General features: G+C 37.9%; 1 protein-coding gene across 3 annotated transcripts in view; it reads right to left on the reverse strand.

Annotated features, from left to right (window-relative positions):
• The window catches only part of LMO1 (LIM domain only 1), a 130,285-nt gene that overhangs the window by 92,390 nt on the left and 20,331 nt on the right, over window positions 1-17,564 (reverse strand). The gene's annotated exons all lie outside the window — the stretch shown is intronic.

Consider the following 17,564-nt stretch of genomic DNA (forward strand, 5'->3'; position numbering starts at 1 on the left):
ATAGCACATATTACATTTGATGTTTTGGATAAAAGGTCTCATGTTTCAGTAGTGGTTGGACGTTGATGTTTATAAGAGCATCAAAAAGATTAACTTACATACTCTTCTTTTACATGTCCACTATTGCATTCAAATAAACAATTCATGCATTTCACTTAGTCAGAGAACTGAAGATCTCTGGGATCTCTGAAGGCCCCATCACTACAGAAACATCAGGTCATTGTTTCAGATACAACCATGAACATGTAAGGAATATTTTCCAATGATTAAGTGAAAGCAGAAAGTTCTAGGGCAGATGGAGAAGTTTGCCCAAAACAAGAAGGTCAACTTTTAATAAATGACATCTTCCATTAAAACCTTAATTTCCTATTTGTATGAAGATAAAAAGCTGGTTGGGAAGTTTTAGTAACTGTTTTTCATTTACCTTCAGGACAACATAAGAGGTCTTCTCCATGACCTTCTAACATGGTTCATCTATGTTAGGAACCATCTTAAGAACTGTCCACCAAAGTGAGACAATTGATTCCTCACAACTTTAATCCTTCCTCTACTTCACCTTAATTCTAGGTCCCTTAAAATAGTTTTTCATGATGTTAAGAATGAGATACATGATTTTCAAGCAATCCTTATAAGGCATAACATTATCAAACATCATTTTGAGTTCAGCATCCAAGCTTCAGATAATCACAAGGAATTGTAATTAAATAAGCCAGAGAATCTTCCATTAAGGTGCATTTGAGAGAAGGAGAGGAGCAGCAGGATTTTGATTAGTACACCATCCAATTATGCTAAAGAAATTACTTTATCTTTTTTTTTGTAACAGAAAAAGATGTTGACACCCATATACAAGGTGCTTGGCTTTTGAAATTACATATTGTGTTTTTATGACACAATCATCTTTTCAGCCGTTTTAGGTTCCTGTGTTTGTCATAATTCATTTAATTTCAAGGGTAAGATATTTATTAAGAAGTCCTTTCCTCCGGTAGGGGTGGAAGGAGGGTATTGTTCCAGGTGCTTACTCTGTGTGCTCAGGGGCTAATGCAGCATTTTAAAATGAGCTGTTTGCTATATGATTAATATGTTTTCCCTTTTATTATTTATTGCATTAATTATTATAAAATAAAGGAGAGAGAATATTATACTGTCTATACAATATATAACCAACATTAATAGTCTAAGTGTAAAAGGAAAAAAACACCATGTATTTCTAAATTATTATTTTTTAATTTGATCATTGAAACTTAATGGAGGAAACGCTCATACTGGCCCATAATTACCTCTACATAGTAATATAACTGAAATAAAAAATCAGAAAGTGGAGGAAAATCAAATGAAAATTCAAGCTAGAACTAAATTTCAGATAGAATGGTATGAAGTGGGATTTTTGCTCTGCTATGTCTGTTTCTTTTACATATATGTACAAAATTGGTTTGATTATTGGTAATATTGTCTTTTTTTCTAAAAGTGTATTTTTAGACCAAAAATGCCTTGAAATGCTTTGGATTCTTGGTCTTTTGGCTCTGCCAGGACATCTACAGAGTATAAGAACCACAACTGGACTCCTGATGTGGAAAAGAGGAGCTGATTCACTAAACATTTAGAGAAAATTTCTAGTCACTCTACTTCTTCTTTACTCCTTAAGCAAATCTTTTCTGTCTTCCTCTTCTGAAGGCGAGAGGGTTTCCCCCCACCCCCCAGTGCACAACATTAAAATAAAAGAGGGAAAAGGACAACTTTGGAACATATATGTGCCGAGCAGAGGTCATTTGCCAAAAATACCACCTGCTAGCATCTATACTGTTTGACTAAAAAAGCCTATTGAAACTTGCAAAGGACATACTCTAAAGCATTTCTAAAAGAGATTATTTAATGATGGAGGGAGGCAGAAATGCTCTGTGTATGCAAGCAACTTCTTTCAGATGGAATTCTCTTCTGTAGGATTTTTTTTTTTTTGGAGGGGGGGTGATCTCCTTCCTCCATCTTCCAAAAATCGAGCAATTAAAACTTTATTCCTTCTTTGTTTGTTTTTTTAAACTCCTTTTATGGACTTTCATAGAATATCTCTGATAAAGTACAGTGGACAGAACTAGCTCCTCTTCTGAAAGATGAGTAAAAGATGGATGGCTCCTCTGTTTGACACGTGGAAATATCCGCTCTTCCACTTACTGATAGAAATTTGAAATTGAATTTCAATGAAATTGCAATGAACTTCAAACTAGGTCAGAATCTACTTTGGAGCTCTTTAATTTCCAAAATATTACTTGAATGGCATTTTCTGCTCCATACTCACATGTAGATTATTCCCCTCCAGTCCTTTGTTGATGGACCTGAGGGGGGGAAAATGGATACATTCTCTCCTTGGAATCATAAAGAAGAGAATTGGAAAGCAGGAATGCTAACATAATAATGCCTTGATACAAAGTTATGGTAAGACTTCATCCTTATCAACTTACCTTTAAAAAGACATTCTAATTTTAGAAGAGGGGCAAAAAAGCTCAACCCAAACAGGTATAAAAAGGTGCATAAAATCACACATGGCATAGATGATATGGACAGAAAACTACATATAGATTGGAAGTAAAAACAGGGAAATTGGGGCCTACCAGAGAAATATTTTCTCACACCGAGGATAATTAAGCTGGAAATTTGTTGCTAGCAATCCTGGTAACAGCAGCCATTTTGAATAATTTTAAGAGGGTTGGATGGATTTAACACATTCAATTGTCCCTTTGTGACTAGAATTTTGAATTCAGACAAACTACAGCTAAGTGCAGCAGGAATATTCTGCTCTTGTGGCCACTTTTGATGCCTCTTTCCTCCCACTTCGGTTCTGTTCTTCACCCTTGCAGAATATTAGAGCCCATGCATCTTCCCAGGAATTTTGCTGTCTTTTGGCAGCAGCAATTCTTATACTTTTATTATACTTTTGAGCCTGGGAATTGTATGGAAAAGGGGAGGAAATATTTTTGTCTCTTTTTCTAGGAAGTCCATCATACATGCCTTACTTCAAAAAGTATTCTATACTTATCCAGCACCACACAATAATCAATCATCCAATCTGAACTTTTCACCATTTCCATCTTTCATAGCCATTTTTTCTCATAGCATCACTGCTGACAAAGGGACTCACCTCTAAACACACACAAACGCATGCATATAATGAATATGAGACTGTGTCCCTATATATTTGTTTTTGGTCATTGAAGAAAATTGTTATATGCATTTACTCAAATGTGTTGATATGAGGGTGTCAGACAAACTCTTTTTCCCACTTATAGAATTTACAAAGTGGGGGGGGTTGAGATGGGAGATTGCTTGTGCTGGAAGTCAGTCCCATTGATACCAATTATATATTGTGAGCTACCTATCCATCTTGAAATACTTAGGGCAAGAATGTTGATGCAATACTGGAAAGAGATATATAAGAGAAACATGGAAAATGATGTAATGTATCATAGAATCTATCATTCTATGAAGAATTTTGGTTTTCATAGAGAGATTAACTTTGCATAAATGGAAACTTACCTTCTTCATGACTAAGGAAAGAATTAGATATAAATGTCTTTATATTCTATAAATGAAAATAAATAATATATGATCAATATGGGCTAAATGTCATGATAGATTAAAGGATTTAATTAATCTTATATTGATATGAATTTTATACTTAATGGACCACAATTTTTATTAATAGATTTTATATTAGGTTTATTAATGGATATCACTTTCCTTACATTGTACAATTACTAGAGAATTTAATAAACATTAAACAGGGGAAAAATAAACAGTTCAGCTGTATGAACAACTGAAAAACATTTCTAAAATAAGTATGCATAATTTACAATAATATTGAAGTAGATATATTAATAAATTAAGGGCTAATGTTTTAAAAATGTCAAACAATCTAAAATGAGATTCATTCATCAAAAATATTTTTCATCTTTACTGGACAATCCCTTGAATGTTCAGAAAAGATGGGTTCAATTATTTTGTTGGATATATAATAAATTTAAAACAATGTTAACACCTATAAATTGGGTGTTTTCTTTACTTGTGCCTTGGATTTCTTTCGCTTCTTCTTATCTTTTGTTTTTAGGGGGAACACTGGATATGATTGCTTCTCTTGCAATCACATTCGTGGTAAGTATGTATATATGTAAGTATAAAGGAAAATGTTAATGGTGTGAAATATTTAGTTGTGCCATCGATTATGATGTATAATGAAGGTCATGCAAGTATAGCAGGACATATTTTGTTTCCACAGCATGAAGAGGCATTGCATTCAATGGTCCTCCCATAAGTATCTATAAGAAAACAATTGGCACCATGCTTGAAAGCAATGAGTCCAAAAAAAAGTATTTTTTTATCCTAATCTCAATACCAATCAATAGCACTTGGACAGTCTACGGCAAGAACGGATAACAGTTCAATTCTATTACAAGTCAGAAAAAAAAGAACAATAGTGAAGAAGAAGGAATCACAACATCAGCAAAGAAAAGATGCTGAAAAACCAGGCAGGAGGGAAAGAAACACAAGAAGGGGAAAACATGATAGCTAAAAACAAATAAACAAAGAAGAAATGGTGTGAAACATTTGTCAGAAGGAAGGTTAGAAAGGCACATGTCAAAGAAGAAGCCAGATATAGCAATAGTTGTGTTCTAGTATCACTTATTAACCATTTACATCGTTGAAATAGAAAGGCCAATGGGTATTACATTGCTGGGGGGGAAAGTGTGTGTAAGAGGAACAAAGAATATTATCTTAATCAAGTCTAACTTAGTACATAGACTTTTGCCCATCTACTACCCTTCCAAACCCAACTGGGAGCCCCTAGTCCTCACAGAAGATCTGCATACAACTATTTACGATTCTTATTGAGTTCTGGAGAGTTACTACGTGTCCTATCTCCAAATTGTTCTCTTATGAAAGTTAAGATGTACTGGTACTTCTTAGCTCAAACTATCCAACAGATGTGTCTTTCAATCATAATTGAATGAATTGTCATAGACAAATTGAAGAGATATTCTAAAGTGTGAAAGATTCAGCAAAAGAACTGACCAAGCAGCATTATTTTATAGAAGGTCACACTTCAGAAAAAATGTTCTTCCAAATTAGAACTGTGAGAAATTATGCTGCAAACTTTCCCCTAATCTTGCTGTATCTTGATTCAACTAAAATTGTAACTGATACAAACATCTTTAAATCTTAATGTATTATCTCTGAGTAATTCTTAATCAAATCATAAATATAAATGATTTTAGACCAACAAAAAAGCTCATCCTCCTCAATTTACACATTTTCATGAAACAATCCTAAATAGAATAGGCATAGAAAGTGAAGTGGAAAATTCCTAATGCTTACAAATCACAGTGTCAGCTGAGATAGATGTATTTTTTTTCTTTAATTACCTTCCCATTCCTATTGTAAAAGTAGCTACTCCAATTTCTGTCATTGCAGACAAGTGATGCCATCTGCCTAATTCTAACTCCTTCATAGAGATCATCTAAAAAGTTCAAGAACAATATAAAATAACATATCATTATTATTATTGGTTGCACAGTCAGCCACATATTTATAATGGATTTGGCATTTTTATTCACATACCAAGTCCTTCCCATGAGCCTGAGATAGATGTTTATAGGATAGCACTATGTTTTTAATCTGTTGTAAACTACCTAGAGCAGGGGTGTCAAATTTGCATCATCATGGTGGCATCACGTGATGTATCAGGACTTTTTCCCCTTTTGCTAAACTGGGTGGGGGTGGGGCCAGCACATGACGCATCTGGCCTACAGGCCACAAGTTTGACACCCCTGACCTAGAGCTTTGGTCATGCTGTGTGGTGGTCTCTCATGAAAAGAAGACACAACGCAAGGCTGTCTTGGGATGAGAGCCCAGAGCAAACCCTGAAACCCTCTTTTATTAGAAGCAATCTTTGTTAACGTAGCAATTTTTGTTAACGTCCTATCACAAATGCATTACATCACACAAAATGCACTGATCATTCGCATAAGCATACAAAGCTGCAAAGTTTAAGTTTGCTACAGTTCTGGTTAAGAAATGGCAACAATTTGTCCTTGCTCCTTGCTTCGTGTTCCAGCCAACCACCAGAAGGCTCCGTTGTCCTAGCACGTACACAAAGAACAAAGAATAATTCCCACATCTCCTCTGTTTTTCCTTTTTAAGAGACAGGGAGTGTTTTAGTCCCAATAACAGTCTTTATCAGGCGCGTAGGCAAGAGTGCTGTGCATGCTGATGTTATCCATAGCATTCGTGACTTCTTCAACCATCACAAACATCTTGTCCTCATCTGGGTCATCACAGGTTGGCTCTCCTATCTCATCTTCGGATGGCAGTGGTTCATATGTGTTAGTTATTTGTTGATTCCAGAGAGCCATTACCTGCGCAGTGGCTTTTTCTCAGCCAAGAGGGATAAATTGTTAGAAATAGTGTGTACAAAGATGGGTAATACACAAGGCAATACAACACATCCCGCAGCAATCATACCAATGGCGCTACAATAGCTTGCAAACCAGGCAATTTTGGGAACCAGGATCCAAACATGTCTCTTACTTGAGCAGAGTCAATAGGTGGGGTGTACCAGTAGTTGTAAACAGTGGTGGCCCCCACGTTAGTCCCGTACACCTTTTGAAAGAGATATTCCTTTTCCTGTAGATAAGATCTCTGCCAGCTGTGTGAGCCGCAGGTAACTCCTGCAGCGTCGTTAGGACCTTGACCTTTCCTGATGGCAAGGCAAGCATCAAAGCATACTGAGGTGTTGGTACCCCCGAGTGACATTATGGGTTATGTACCCATTTTTGTTTGACTGGTAGAGAACATTCCTGCAAGATCAGAACTGGAGCCACCTTTGTATGCATAGACATATAGGGATGCTGTAATGGGTCCCACTGCCTTAGGCTCGTAGCACTGAATGCCTTCGGCAGTGTAACATCGTGCATATTGAGTGTTGTTATGCAGACAAGGGAGTTGCACTCAGGCTTCAAAGTATGATAGATCAGGGTGGATTGGGTTTTCGTTCCGCTGCAGTAGTTTTGATGCAGGCGTCGCAGGAGGATGGGGTGGCTGTCGTATTGGCAGGAGCGATGTGGAAACCCAGGAGGCAAATGATGAATGCAGCGGGCAGCTTCATGATGCTGATGTAGGCAAGGCTGGTTTGGGTAGAAAAGGCCTCACTTGTCGTCCAGGGACCCAGGTGTTGTTGTTGTTGTAGGAAACAGCAGCGTGCCCTCGTCCCCAGGTTATAAGTTCAGCAGGCCCGTGTCATGTGGGATCTGGCAACTGTGAAAGTAGACTGGAGGTCTAGGAGCATCCTTGGATGGAGAGCAAAAGTGTCGAGAGGCGGCAGAAGAAGCAGGTGTGCCAGACTCATTCAGGAAATTCAGTGTAAATAAGCACAAGTTAAGCTTGTTTTGCAGCGTGGGTAGCCCTGGGGTGAGTTTCCCCATCGAGTTTTGAACTTTGTCAAGAGCATTCTTTAGGGTCAGATTGTCGCTTTCTACTATGGCCTGCCCTTGAGAATTGTATGGAATGCCAAATTTGTGCAAAATGCCCCATTGTTTACAAAAGGTAGCAAAGTTGGTACTAGTATAGGCGGGGCCATTATCAGTTTTTAATTCCGAGGGCTTTCCCGGCACGCAAATGACCGGATGCAATGGTTAATGACATGTTTTGTGGTCTCTCCTCTTTGCGGGGAGGCCATGATGAACCCTGAGTATGTATCCACTGAAACATGGATATATTTCCATGGTGCAAAAGGCGCATACTGGATTACATCCATTTGCCAAATTTGGCAGGCTTTTAAGCCTCTGGGATTTACTCCCATTGGCAGGGCAGGGGCTTGCTTGCTGCAAGTAGGGCATTGTTGAATAATTGCAGCAGCCTCTTGGGCGGTGATTTGGAATTCCTTCACAAGAGCCCTTTTATTTTGATGAAAATAGTTATGACTGTCCCAAGGGGTTAGGGGAGAAAGAGAGAAAGCGGATAGAATAGTAGCAGCGGATGCGGCTGTTAATTGCTGCAATGCAAGCAATTTATTTGCTGGCAATGGCCATTGATCAACCCAAACAGGAACATCCGTGGTTAAGGTCAAGCGAAGGGGAAGAGGGTGAGTCATTCTAGCTGCAATTTAGCGCCAAATTGAGAGAGCAAGTCCCTCCCCACAAATTCGTGTGAAGGGGAGGATGACGGGCTTAATTTGTGCAGTCCTGTGAGATTTTCAGAAGTCACAGGGAGCCAAAATTTACTGATGCAAGCCGTTTGAATCCTCCTACACCTCTTACCGATGGGGAGGTCTCTGTTTCCCAGTCTGTAGGCCACTCGTCAGAGCGTATCACCGAGGCGTCCGCACCAGAATCAGAAGACCGGTGAAGCGGTGACCCTTGATTAAAGCCAAGAGTGTGGGCTTAGTTTCGGTGATAGATCTAGTGAGGGCAAGCACATCAGAGGAAGTTGCGGTACCATGATCATTTTTGCTACGACGTCACCTTTTTGTAACTTCGTTGGAAGAGTGGATAGTACAGAAAGGTTAATGGCTGAGAGTTTTGAGGAAGGATAAAGCAGATCGGGAACTACAGAGATTCCTTTGAGGAGGGCATGAGGGTGAGATTGTATAAGAGCAGTTTTATCGGAGGAGAAGGAGGCAGAAGGAGGAATCTGTGCGCCGACAGAGAGTGGTAGATGGGAAAGGATATGAGCACATCTTCTGCCACTGATAATTCATACACAGTGGATGGTATATGGGCAGCCTTGGGAGAGGGGCTAGCTGCCGGCCCTCTACTCGTTTCCCGAGGTTTCAGTTTTTGATCGACATTGATTAGCCCAATGATAGCCTTTCTTACATTTTGGGCAGACTGTTTTTGGTCGAACATCTCTACTGGCGGAGGGCTTTGCTGCCCCCCGCTGGGGGCTCGACATTGTGATTTAAAATGGCGGGCTTCCCACAATTGTAACAATTACCAGATGGCTTATTACCTCTGGTGATAGCTGCAGCCATCATTTCGGAAGTGTATTGGTGTGTTCCCACCACCCTGCAGGCTTGAGGAATTGGGCTAGAGTGGCATCTGGAGAATTAATCAAGGGAGTAAGCAAGGTTTTACAGTCTGCATTAGCGTTCTCATATGCCAATTTAAGGAGAATTTCTTGCCGAGCCGCCTCATTTGTAATTTGCCTTTGCAGGGCTGTTTGGAGGCGTTCAATAAAATCGGCATAGGGTTCATTGGAATTTTGTAGAATTTTGCAAAAGATTGTGTGGAGGTATGAGGGTCATCCAAGCGAGAGAGAGCAAGCAGAGCGGCTTGTGCAGAAAGGTTAAGAGCATTAATACAGCTATTATATTGAGCTGTGGGAGCAGCAAAGGCACCCTCTCCTGCCAGTTCATTTGCGGTAAAATTCGGATTTTGAGCTGCCAATAGTCGACAATGATGGAGAAACTCCGATCGCCATACAACAAATTGAGTCCCTGTTAGAGTCATATGAAAAAGGCTATGCCAATCAGCTGGGATCATTATATGGGTGTTAGCCATCATTCAAAATAATCCAATCGTAAATGGAGCCTGAATACCATACATTTGCACAGCTTGTTTGATATCCTTGATTAATTTAACAGGGATGGGTTCCCAGTGTGGGACGTTTTGTCCCTGCGCATTCTGCGTATAAACTAACGGGACGCCGATGGGCAGTTGGAGTGATCTAACTTGCCAGTTCTAACTCCCGCAGCGATGGCGGCATGAACCGTGCCCATAGGAGGGGGTAAGGCAGGAGAGGAAGGCACAGAAGGGAGAGCAAGAGAAGAAGAAGAGGGATTGGGTGAGGGGGTCAGGAGAAGGGGGAGGTTTACCGACCTCATTTGCCTCGGGGGGCAGTCGGTTTAAGAGACACAGGCGGCACAGCGGGGGCAAGAGTTGTACAGCAGGATTCACATAGGGAGGGGGTCCAGAAAGGGGGCCAAGTAGGGGTTGCTCTAGAGAGGAGAGAGCCTCAAAAACCACCCTCCAAGCAATTAATATAGACGAAGGGCCCTAGGACTTGCGTGAAGGTATTTTCCAATCTCCTTCCATACTGTAGTTTTGATACTGCCTTTAGCCGGATAAGAAGGGCAGTGTTGCCAAATGTATTCTAGGAGTTCCTCAATAGAGGTTTTTGTGAGGGGGCATGAAGGGAGCCTCCTTTTTAAAGGTAAAAAAATTTCGTGTGGTCAATTCTCTGATTTCCTGAATGTGAGCTGCCTGCTCATTAAAGAATCTACCACCCATACTCACGAGGGATCCGTTGTCACCAGCGATTCAAGCGGATGGGGTGCACCAAGTCTATTCCAGACAATGAGAATGGGTGGGCCAAAGGCGTATCACTTTTGAGTGGATCACGTTGGGGTCACCAGTTGTGGTGGTCTCTCATGAAAAGAAGACACAACGCAAGGCTGTCTCGGGATGAGAGCCCAGAGCAAACCCTGAAACCCTCTTTTATTAGAAGCAATCTTTGTTAACGTAGCAATTTTTGTTAACGTCCTATCACAAACGCATTACATCACACAAAATGCACTGATCATTCGCATAAGCATACAAAGCTGCAAAGTTTAAGTTTGCTACAGTTCTGGTTAAGAAATGGCAACAATTTGTCCTTGCTCCTTGCTTCGTGTTCCAGCCAACCACCAGAAGGCTCCGTTGTCCTAGCACGTACACAAAGAACAAAGAATAATTCCCACAATGCTGTAAAAATGAAATTTCTTAATATTAACAAGTATACAGAGAGTAAATGAAACAGCTGTCTATGATGGGGAAGTATAGTATTTGAGATGGTCAAAAATATTATTTTTAACTTTGATAGATTCAGCACTGTAAAAATTAAGCAAGAAACATGAATAAATTGATTTACATTTAATCAACCAGGTTGCCACAAAGTTATTTCCCCAAAATTGTTTCACACTGTTTAAGACAGATAATACTTTTAACCTAGTTTAACCTAGAGGAGATGAAGGTAGTCAGTATACTTAATGCATGGAAGAATGCATTCAAATATCATAATAGAACATAGATGTGGTAGAACCATATAATGCTGCTACCGTGTCAATTAACGTGTGAGTCAAATTATAATTCCAATTGATGGTGATTGGGCAAACCTTTTTTTTTTAATTCATGGCATCTATTCTGTATACTGTAATACAGATTATGAGGATCTGTCCTATTTTCATAATTCCAAGAATTATTCCCTTAAACTCAATACTTTTAAGAAAAATACCCAACCTTTAGAAATAGCCAACTTTTCAAATGAGAATGATTCAAATATGCAGTTACTGTAACCTGTTGCAACAATTAAAAAACGAGAGACAGAATGATTCTTGTCTTAAACTCAGGGAATATTGTATATTCCAGATTTTCCAATCATCTCACTTTAGAAAGTTGGTAATTAAGAGCAAACAAATTCTCTTCTTGGGCTAGATTAAGCTTTCAGTAGTTCAGAATGCTGTCTCGATTTATGCCTGCCCTTCTGTTTCAGTACTTCACAGCAACTGTGATAGAAGATCATTAGCCCATTGGTTAAATGCATATGTTTTGATTGTAGTTGAGGATGGTCCAATTCTTATCCAACCCAGACATGATAAACTGACTTGATTTATTTGATGTTTAGCTTCTCACCCTACTCTTTTTATTGGAAGGGGAAAGTGCAGGGGTGGAATTATACCAGTTCGCACCTATTCACTAGAACCGGTTGTTAACATTCTAAGCAGTTCGGAGAACTGGTTATTAGAAGAAATTACTGGCCTAATCCTGTAAGGAAGGCAGGAAGGAAACATTCTGGTGCTCCTTACAGAAACTGCCTCTCCATTAACTCTTACATTCTTGGCAGGACTAGACTTCCTGTCCCTGGAACTTCTCTGGAGTTTTTTTTCCTCCTTTGCTGGTACTTTGCTTGTGTGGAGTGACCATTCAAAGTTACAATGGCACTGAAAATAGTGACTTATGACCATTTTCCACACTTACAACTGTTGCAGCATCCCCACAGTCATGAGAGGCCAGGCTAGGAGATGCGTGCCTCGATGTGAGTGATGTTGAGTTGGCCATGCCCAGCCAGTGACATGACCACCAAGCCATGCCCAACAACTAAGCCACACCCACAGAACCGGTTGTTAAAAAATTTGAATCCCACCCCTGGGAAAGAGCCTCCAAATCAAATAGTTTCTATATAACTCCATGATTTAAGAAGTTTTCTATGTTTTTATGTGCAATGTTTGAATAATTGTTGATAGATTTATTCCCCATGGAACTTAGGACTCTGAACATTATTAAAACATTTATTTAAAAAAATATGAAAATATATGTTAAATATTACTGCATAGAGCATTGATTCATAACAGTTTAAAAACCCCTGATCAATTTCTAAAATGTTGCAAAGGTTTATTAAGTCTGGATACAAAACCACCCTCAACTTAACTTCCCCAACTCCATTCTGAAAACTTTATGGTATACTCTACAAAGTATTCTGGAAGAAAAGAAAAAAACACTGAGGGAATTTATGAAGTTCAGCATGTTGCAAATAGTCATGGTCCATCAATTAGTGGAGACAGAAAGCTACATTAGATAAATCATGTGACTGTTTCATTTAGTTTAAACCTCAATGCTCATTATGCCATGGCATAGTCACTAGAATAGCTAGTATTAAATATAGATTATTGTCAACACTGTTGACTTCAATCTGGATGTTTGGCTTCTTATCGGAAGGGAGAGTGCCCCCAAACCAAATAATTTCCATACAAATTCATTCCAGATCCGAATAAGTATAATCAAGACTCTGAACAAGATGTACTTGTCATTTTCAGAAGCCAATTGGTTAAGTACTGATTCCATAATTTATGACAACAGCATAAGTACTGTGGTACTTCAACTAGCTAACAAGAGTCAAAGGGGCCATATTAAGCTTGAAAGCAGAACATCAGTAGCTACCCTTCATCAGTCAATGACTCGCTAAACAAGAGCTAGGGAAGCTTTATAATTTCTCATCATTATCTATATTGGTTAAACTGCTTGAAGTTGTGCTTTTATAATAGTTAGATGGTTACACTTTTAACTGATGCCATCTTCGTAATGGTAAGTTTGAGAAAGAGACCTTAAGTTGACTTGCTATGAATGACATGAAAAACAGCAGTCTAGCAATATTGTGTATGAGGTTCAAATGAGAATCGTTCATAGATAGATAGATAGCATTTCTTTCTGCCTTAATAATTTGAGGCACTGTTCTAGATTCTGTTTGCCAGCCATGCAACTTGCATTGTTTGCTGTGAAAGGTGACACAGCCCAAGCTATCAGAACTCTACATTTCATTAGGTTCCAAAATAATATTTGTTTGAGCATTCAAGATCTGCTCTTTCTTTGGTTTTTGTAAATTATGTTTTCAGAAATCAAACAAAGCAAGAAATATAGAGTGAAATGATTTCACGATTAAAATATCTTCAGGCTATAATAAGGCAATATATTGGGTTTTTCACACTAAGTGGATTTTTTTAGTTTTAAAATAGGAGGGGACTAAATAATATAACTAGAATAATAGCTTTCAGATTGAAGCTTAGGGCTATGAGACTTCTTAACCATATACACATTGGCGTTTAAACCGTGACCATCTGACATCAAATAGAGGATCCTCATCTTAAATGATCTATAAAATATGTTTAATGTTTGTTATTCTTGGATTTTCACATTAAACATCTGGACAGTAGCTGCATTTAAAAACAATACAAAGCAAAAACTATGTGGCCTTCCTACTGAAGTCATGTATCAAATGAAAAACCAGACTTCTCAGATTCTGGCAGAGCAATCCTACGTATAACCACATTGAATATAAGTGCTATTTTCTTTCCAAAATAATTTTTGGGCTGTTCTCTCTGTAAAGATGCAAAAGAATTAACAATATGATATACATTTGTATAATAATATTTCTTGTCAATATTCTCATGTTCAAATAGTGCTTTTAAAAAAAAAAACCTCAGAACTTCAGATGAAATTAAATGTAATAAGTTATTATGCAACACATAGATAATTTTATATCTTTATTATTAAAATTTGTCCCTGTATACCAGGTTTTTAAAAGCAACTCTTAACAAGGCTGAGTCAGTATTAAAATGTTAGAGGTCTATGTTCTCTGTTAATTTAATCATATGTTACTCTACAACCACTCAACAACCATTGATGGCAGCCATAAAGCTCCCCTTAAATTATTAAGCATAAAACACTAGATTGTAATATTTTGCTAAACCAAAGTACAGACACAGACAAAGATGTCATTTCAATATTTGAAACCAGCAAGTTTAATTTTAAAAAAGAGCAAACCAATAAGCTCAGAAAATAGCATTCTGTGAGAGGAAAATTACACTGCTAGGGAAAAAAAAGCAGAAGGACTTAAGAAATTTATAAAAGTAATCTCCAAGTGGAAATTAGAAATCAACCCCTAGAAACAGAGTAACACAAAAGAAATATTACTGTCCACTTTCTAAATCAATATAACACTGCTACACGACAGAATTACCATGGTAACTCAAGTAAAAAAGAATAAAGCAATTCTTATTATTTCAAAATAAAATCACAGCCTGGAGCCCAGCTTTTATTATAGCTGCTGATAGATCACTGGCTTGTATTTATCTGAAATATTGCTTTTCAATCAGCTATTTTATGAATGTACATATTTCGCTGAGCAGCCCACTTAAAGAGTGCACTTTGAAAAAATGTCTCCAGAAGGCTAACCAAAGAGTCACGTGTGGACCCGCATCTATCTTTGAATCTCATATAGATATTTCAATAAGAATGTGAAGAGGGGTGAAAACTATGAAGTTTAGAAATTTACTTTAAAAAGGAGCAAGCCAGGCCCATCTTTCTTATAAAGAAAGCAGTGATGGGATTCAATTTTTTTTAGTTCCGGTTCTGTGGGCGTGGTTTGGTGGGCGTGGCAGGGAAAGGATACTGCAAAATCCCATTCCCTCCCCACCCCACTAACCTGCTTTCCAGTTCTGTCCTCTTATGCAGGGCAACAAAAGAAGACCCAGCTGATCAGTTGGGACTCGGGAGGTAGAGAATAGATGGGGATGGGTGGTATTTGTCAGTTCTCCAAACTACTCAAAATTTCCACTATCAGTTCTCTAGAACTGGTCAGAACCTGCTGAATACCACCTCTGGAGAAAGTCATATAGCTGCACTCTTAGTCCAGGATGACAATCAGTTGTACTTGGAGTCATTTGCATCATTACATCCTGTCTCAAATCCCCTCCCAAAATTCTGTTCAACTGAATGTTTAATATCACACACACGCACGCACACAGCATGGGGAATTAAACTTGTAGCCTCTATATTTTTGTTTCTCTGTAAAATTTGTCTATTTTTCATCATTTACCACTATGAAGAAATTTAACACATTTAAATGAAATTTAACTTATATCTAATTATTTGTTTGGAGCAATGTCCTTCAGCATGCCTCACAGTATTGCTGTAGCTTAGCCTGAAAAAGGAAGCAATTATGTTATAAATCATACTGATTAAAGGTTAATCTTGAGATTCAAATTTAAATTTTTCAATTCAAAGTTTTTATTTGTGGGAGCAACTTAGCATGTGCTGGAAGTTTTTAAATATAATATATAAATATATATAATATAAATAAAAACCTAGAACTTCACCGCCTTTGGTCTGAACTAAGTATAGTATATAAAATCATACATTGCAATGTCCTATCTGTCAATGAATACTTCAGCTTCAACCACAACAATACAAGAGCACACAATAGATACAAACTCAAAGTAAACCGCACCAAACTTGATTGCAGGAAATACGACTTCAGCAACAGAGTGGTCAATGTCTGGAATACTCTACCTGACTCTGTGGTTTCTTCCCCAAATCCCAAAAACTTTAACCTTAGACTGTCTACTATTGACCTCATCCCTTTCCTAAGAGGTCTGTAGGGGGTGTGCATAAGCTCACCAATGTGCCTACCATCCCTGTCCTATTGTTTCTTTTTATTTTTCTTATATGTATCCATTTCATGTATTCATAACTATGTTTATACTTATACCTATTATCTAATATATATATATATATATATATATATATATATATATATATATATATATATAATTGGTGAATTAGAGTTCTTCCAGGAGTTTCAAAAGCCACCAAATGATTACCATATGTCCTTATTCTTCTACTACATGCCTTCTGAACATTTGTGCACTAACTCTGTGCATAAAAGATGGCAGAGTAGCAAAGAACTTCCTACATACAGGTTCATAATATTCCAGCTTTGTTCTCAAAATTTAACAATTTTGAGGACAGTGAAATATCTCGTGATATGGCTACTTTGTGACAATCATTGGCCTTGGAGGTATGATCACAAAGTGATTTGTCACAGTGGAAAATGTAAAAGATCCATTCAGTACCTTTCATGTTTTGGTCATGATGGATCAGCCACCAGTTTTAGCATTTCTCATTCTCATCATATGTGGAAAAGAAACAATTTCCTCAGTCTTTAGAGCCAAGGCACTTTATGATATAAAAGATTTGTTCTGCACTGTGGATTCAACTCGAGCCTCAACAATAGAACGTCTTTGTTTTTCTATCATTCTTAAGTTTGATTGCTTAATACTGCAAATTGGCTATTACAAGATTATTCAAATCTATCCTACTTTTGGGATGAACCATCATATAGGAAAAGTGTAGTTAAAATACGTTGCTCTAATTTAGTGGTTGACTTATATTTTATTTATTTATTTGCATCCTGCCTTTATTCTTTTTATAAATAACTCAAGGTGGTGAACATATCCAACTCACCTTCCGCCTCCTATTTTCCACAGAATACAACCCTATAAGGTGTGTTGGGCTGAGAGAGCGTGACTGGCTCCAAATCCCCCAGCTGGAATTTTTGGTCTCCTGATTTCTAGCCTGTTGCCTATACCAAATCAGCTCTTATACTGTATCAATGTCCACATATATCAGGAGGTGGTACTGAAATTTTCCAAACAAGAGGTTAGAATAAGAATTCAGCTAAATATAGATAGACAAATATTAGTCAGAGTAGTATTAAACTGTATTTTTCAAGGATGATTTTAAGAGTTCAGATTACTTCTAGAACAACATAGGCTACTAAAGAAGAACCAATATTATATTGACCTGCAAACTAATGGAGTTGAATCACATTTTTTAAAGTTTGATTGCTTCTTTGAACCAAGAATTTATACCTTATTTCTGCTGTTCACAACATTACCAAAAGCAAATGAGACCCCAAAATTGTTTATCCATTCTTTTCTTTTATATACCCTAGAATCTGTCATATTAAAAACAAAACCTATCTTGAGGCACCTTAGTTGGTTTGGTAGGTTAAATGATTATTTCACAGAACAAATCTGACATTTTGGGAATATATTGTTATGTTGTGTGGAGCTTATTCCAAATAAAACGCATGCTATGTACAAAAAAAAAGAGTGAGTGAGTGAGTGAGTGTGTGTGTGTGTGTGTGTGTGTGTGTAAGAGAGAGAGACAGAAGGAGAGAGAGACAGAGAATTCCTCTTTCTGACATGA

The sequence above is a fragment of the Notechis scutatus genome, chromosome 1, assembly GCF_049901735.1.
Source record: "Notechis scutatus isolate UNSWTSFEM ecotype Mainland chromosome 1, rNotScu1.2, whole genome shotgun sequence".
NCBI classification, from domain to species: domain Eukaryota; kingdom Metazoa; phylum Chordata; class Lepidosauria; order Squamata; family Elapidae; genus Notechis; species Notechis scutatus.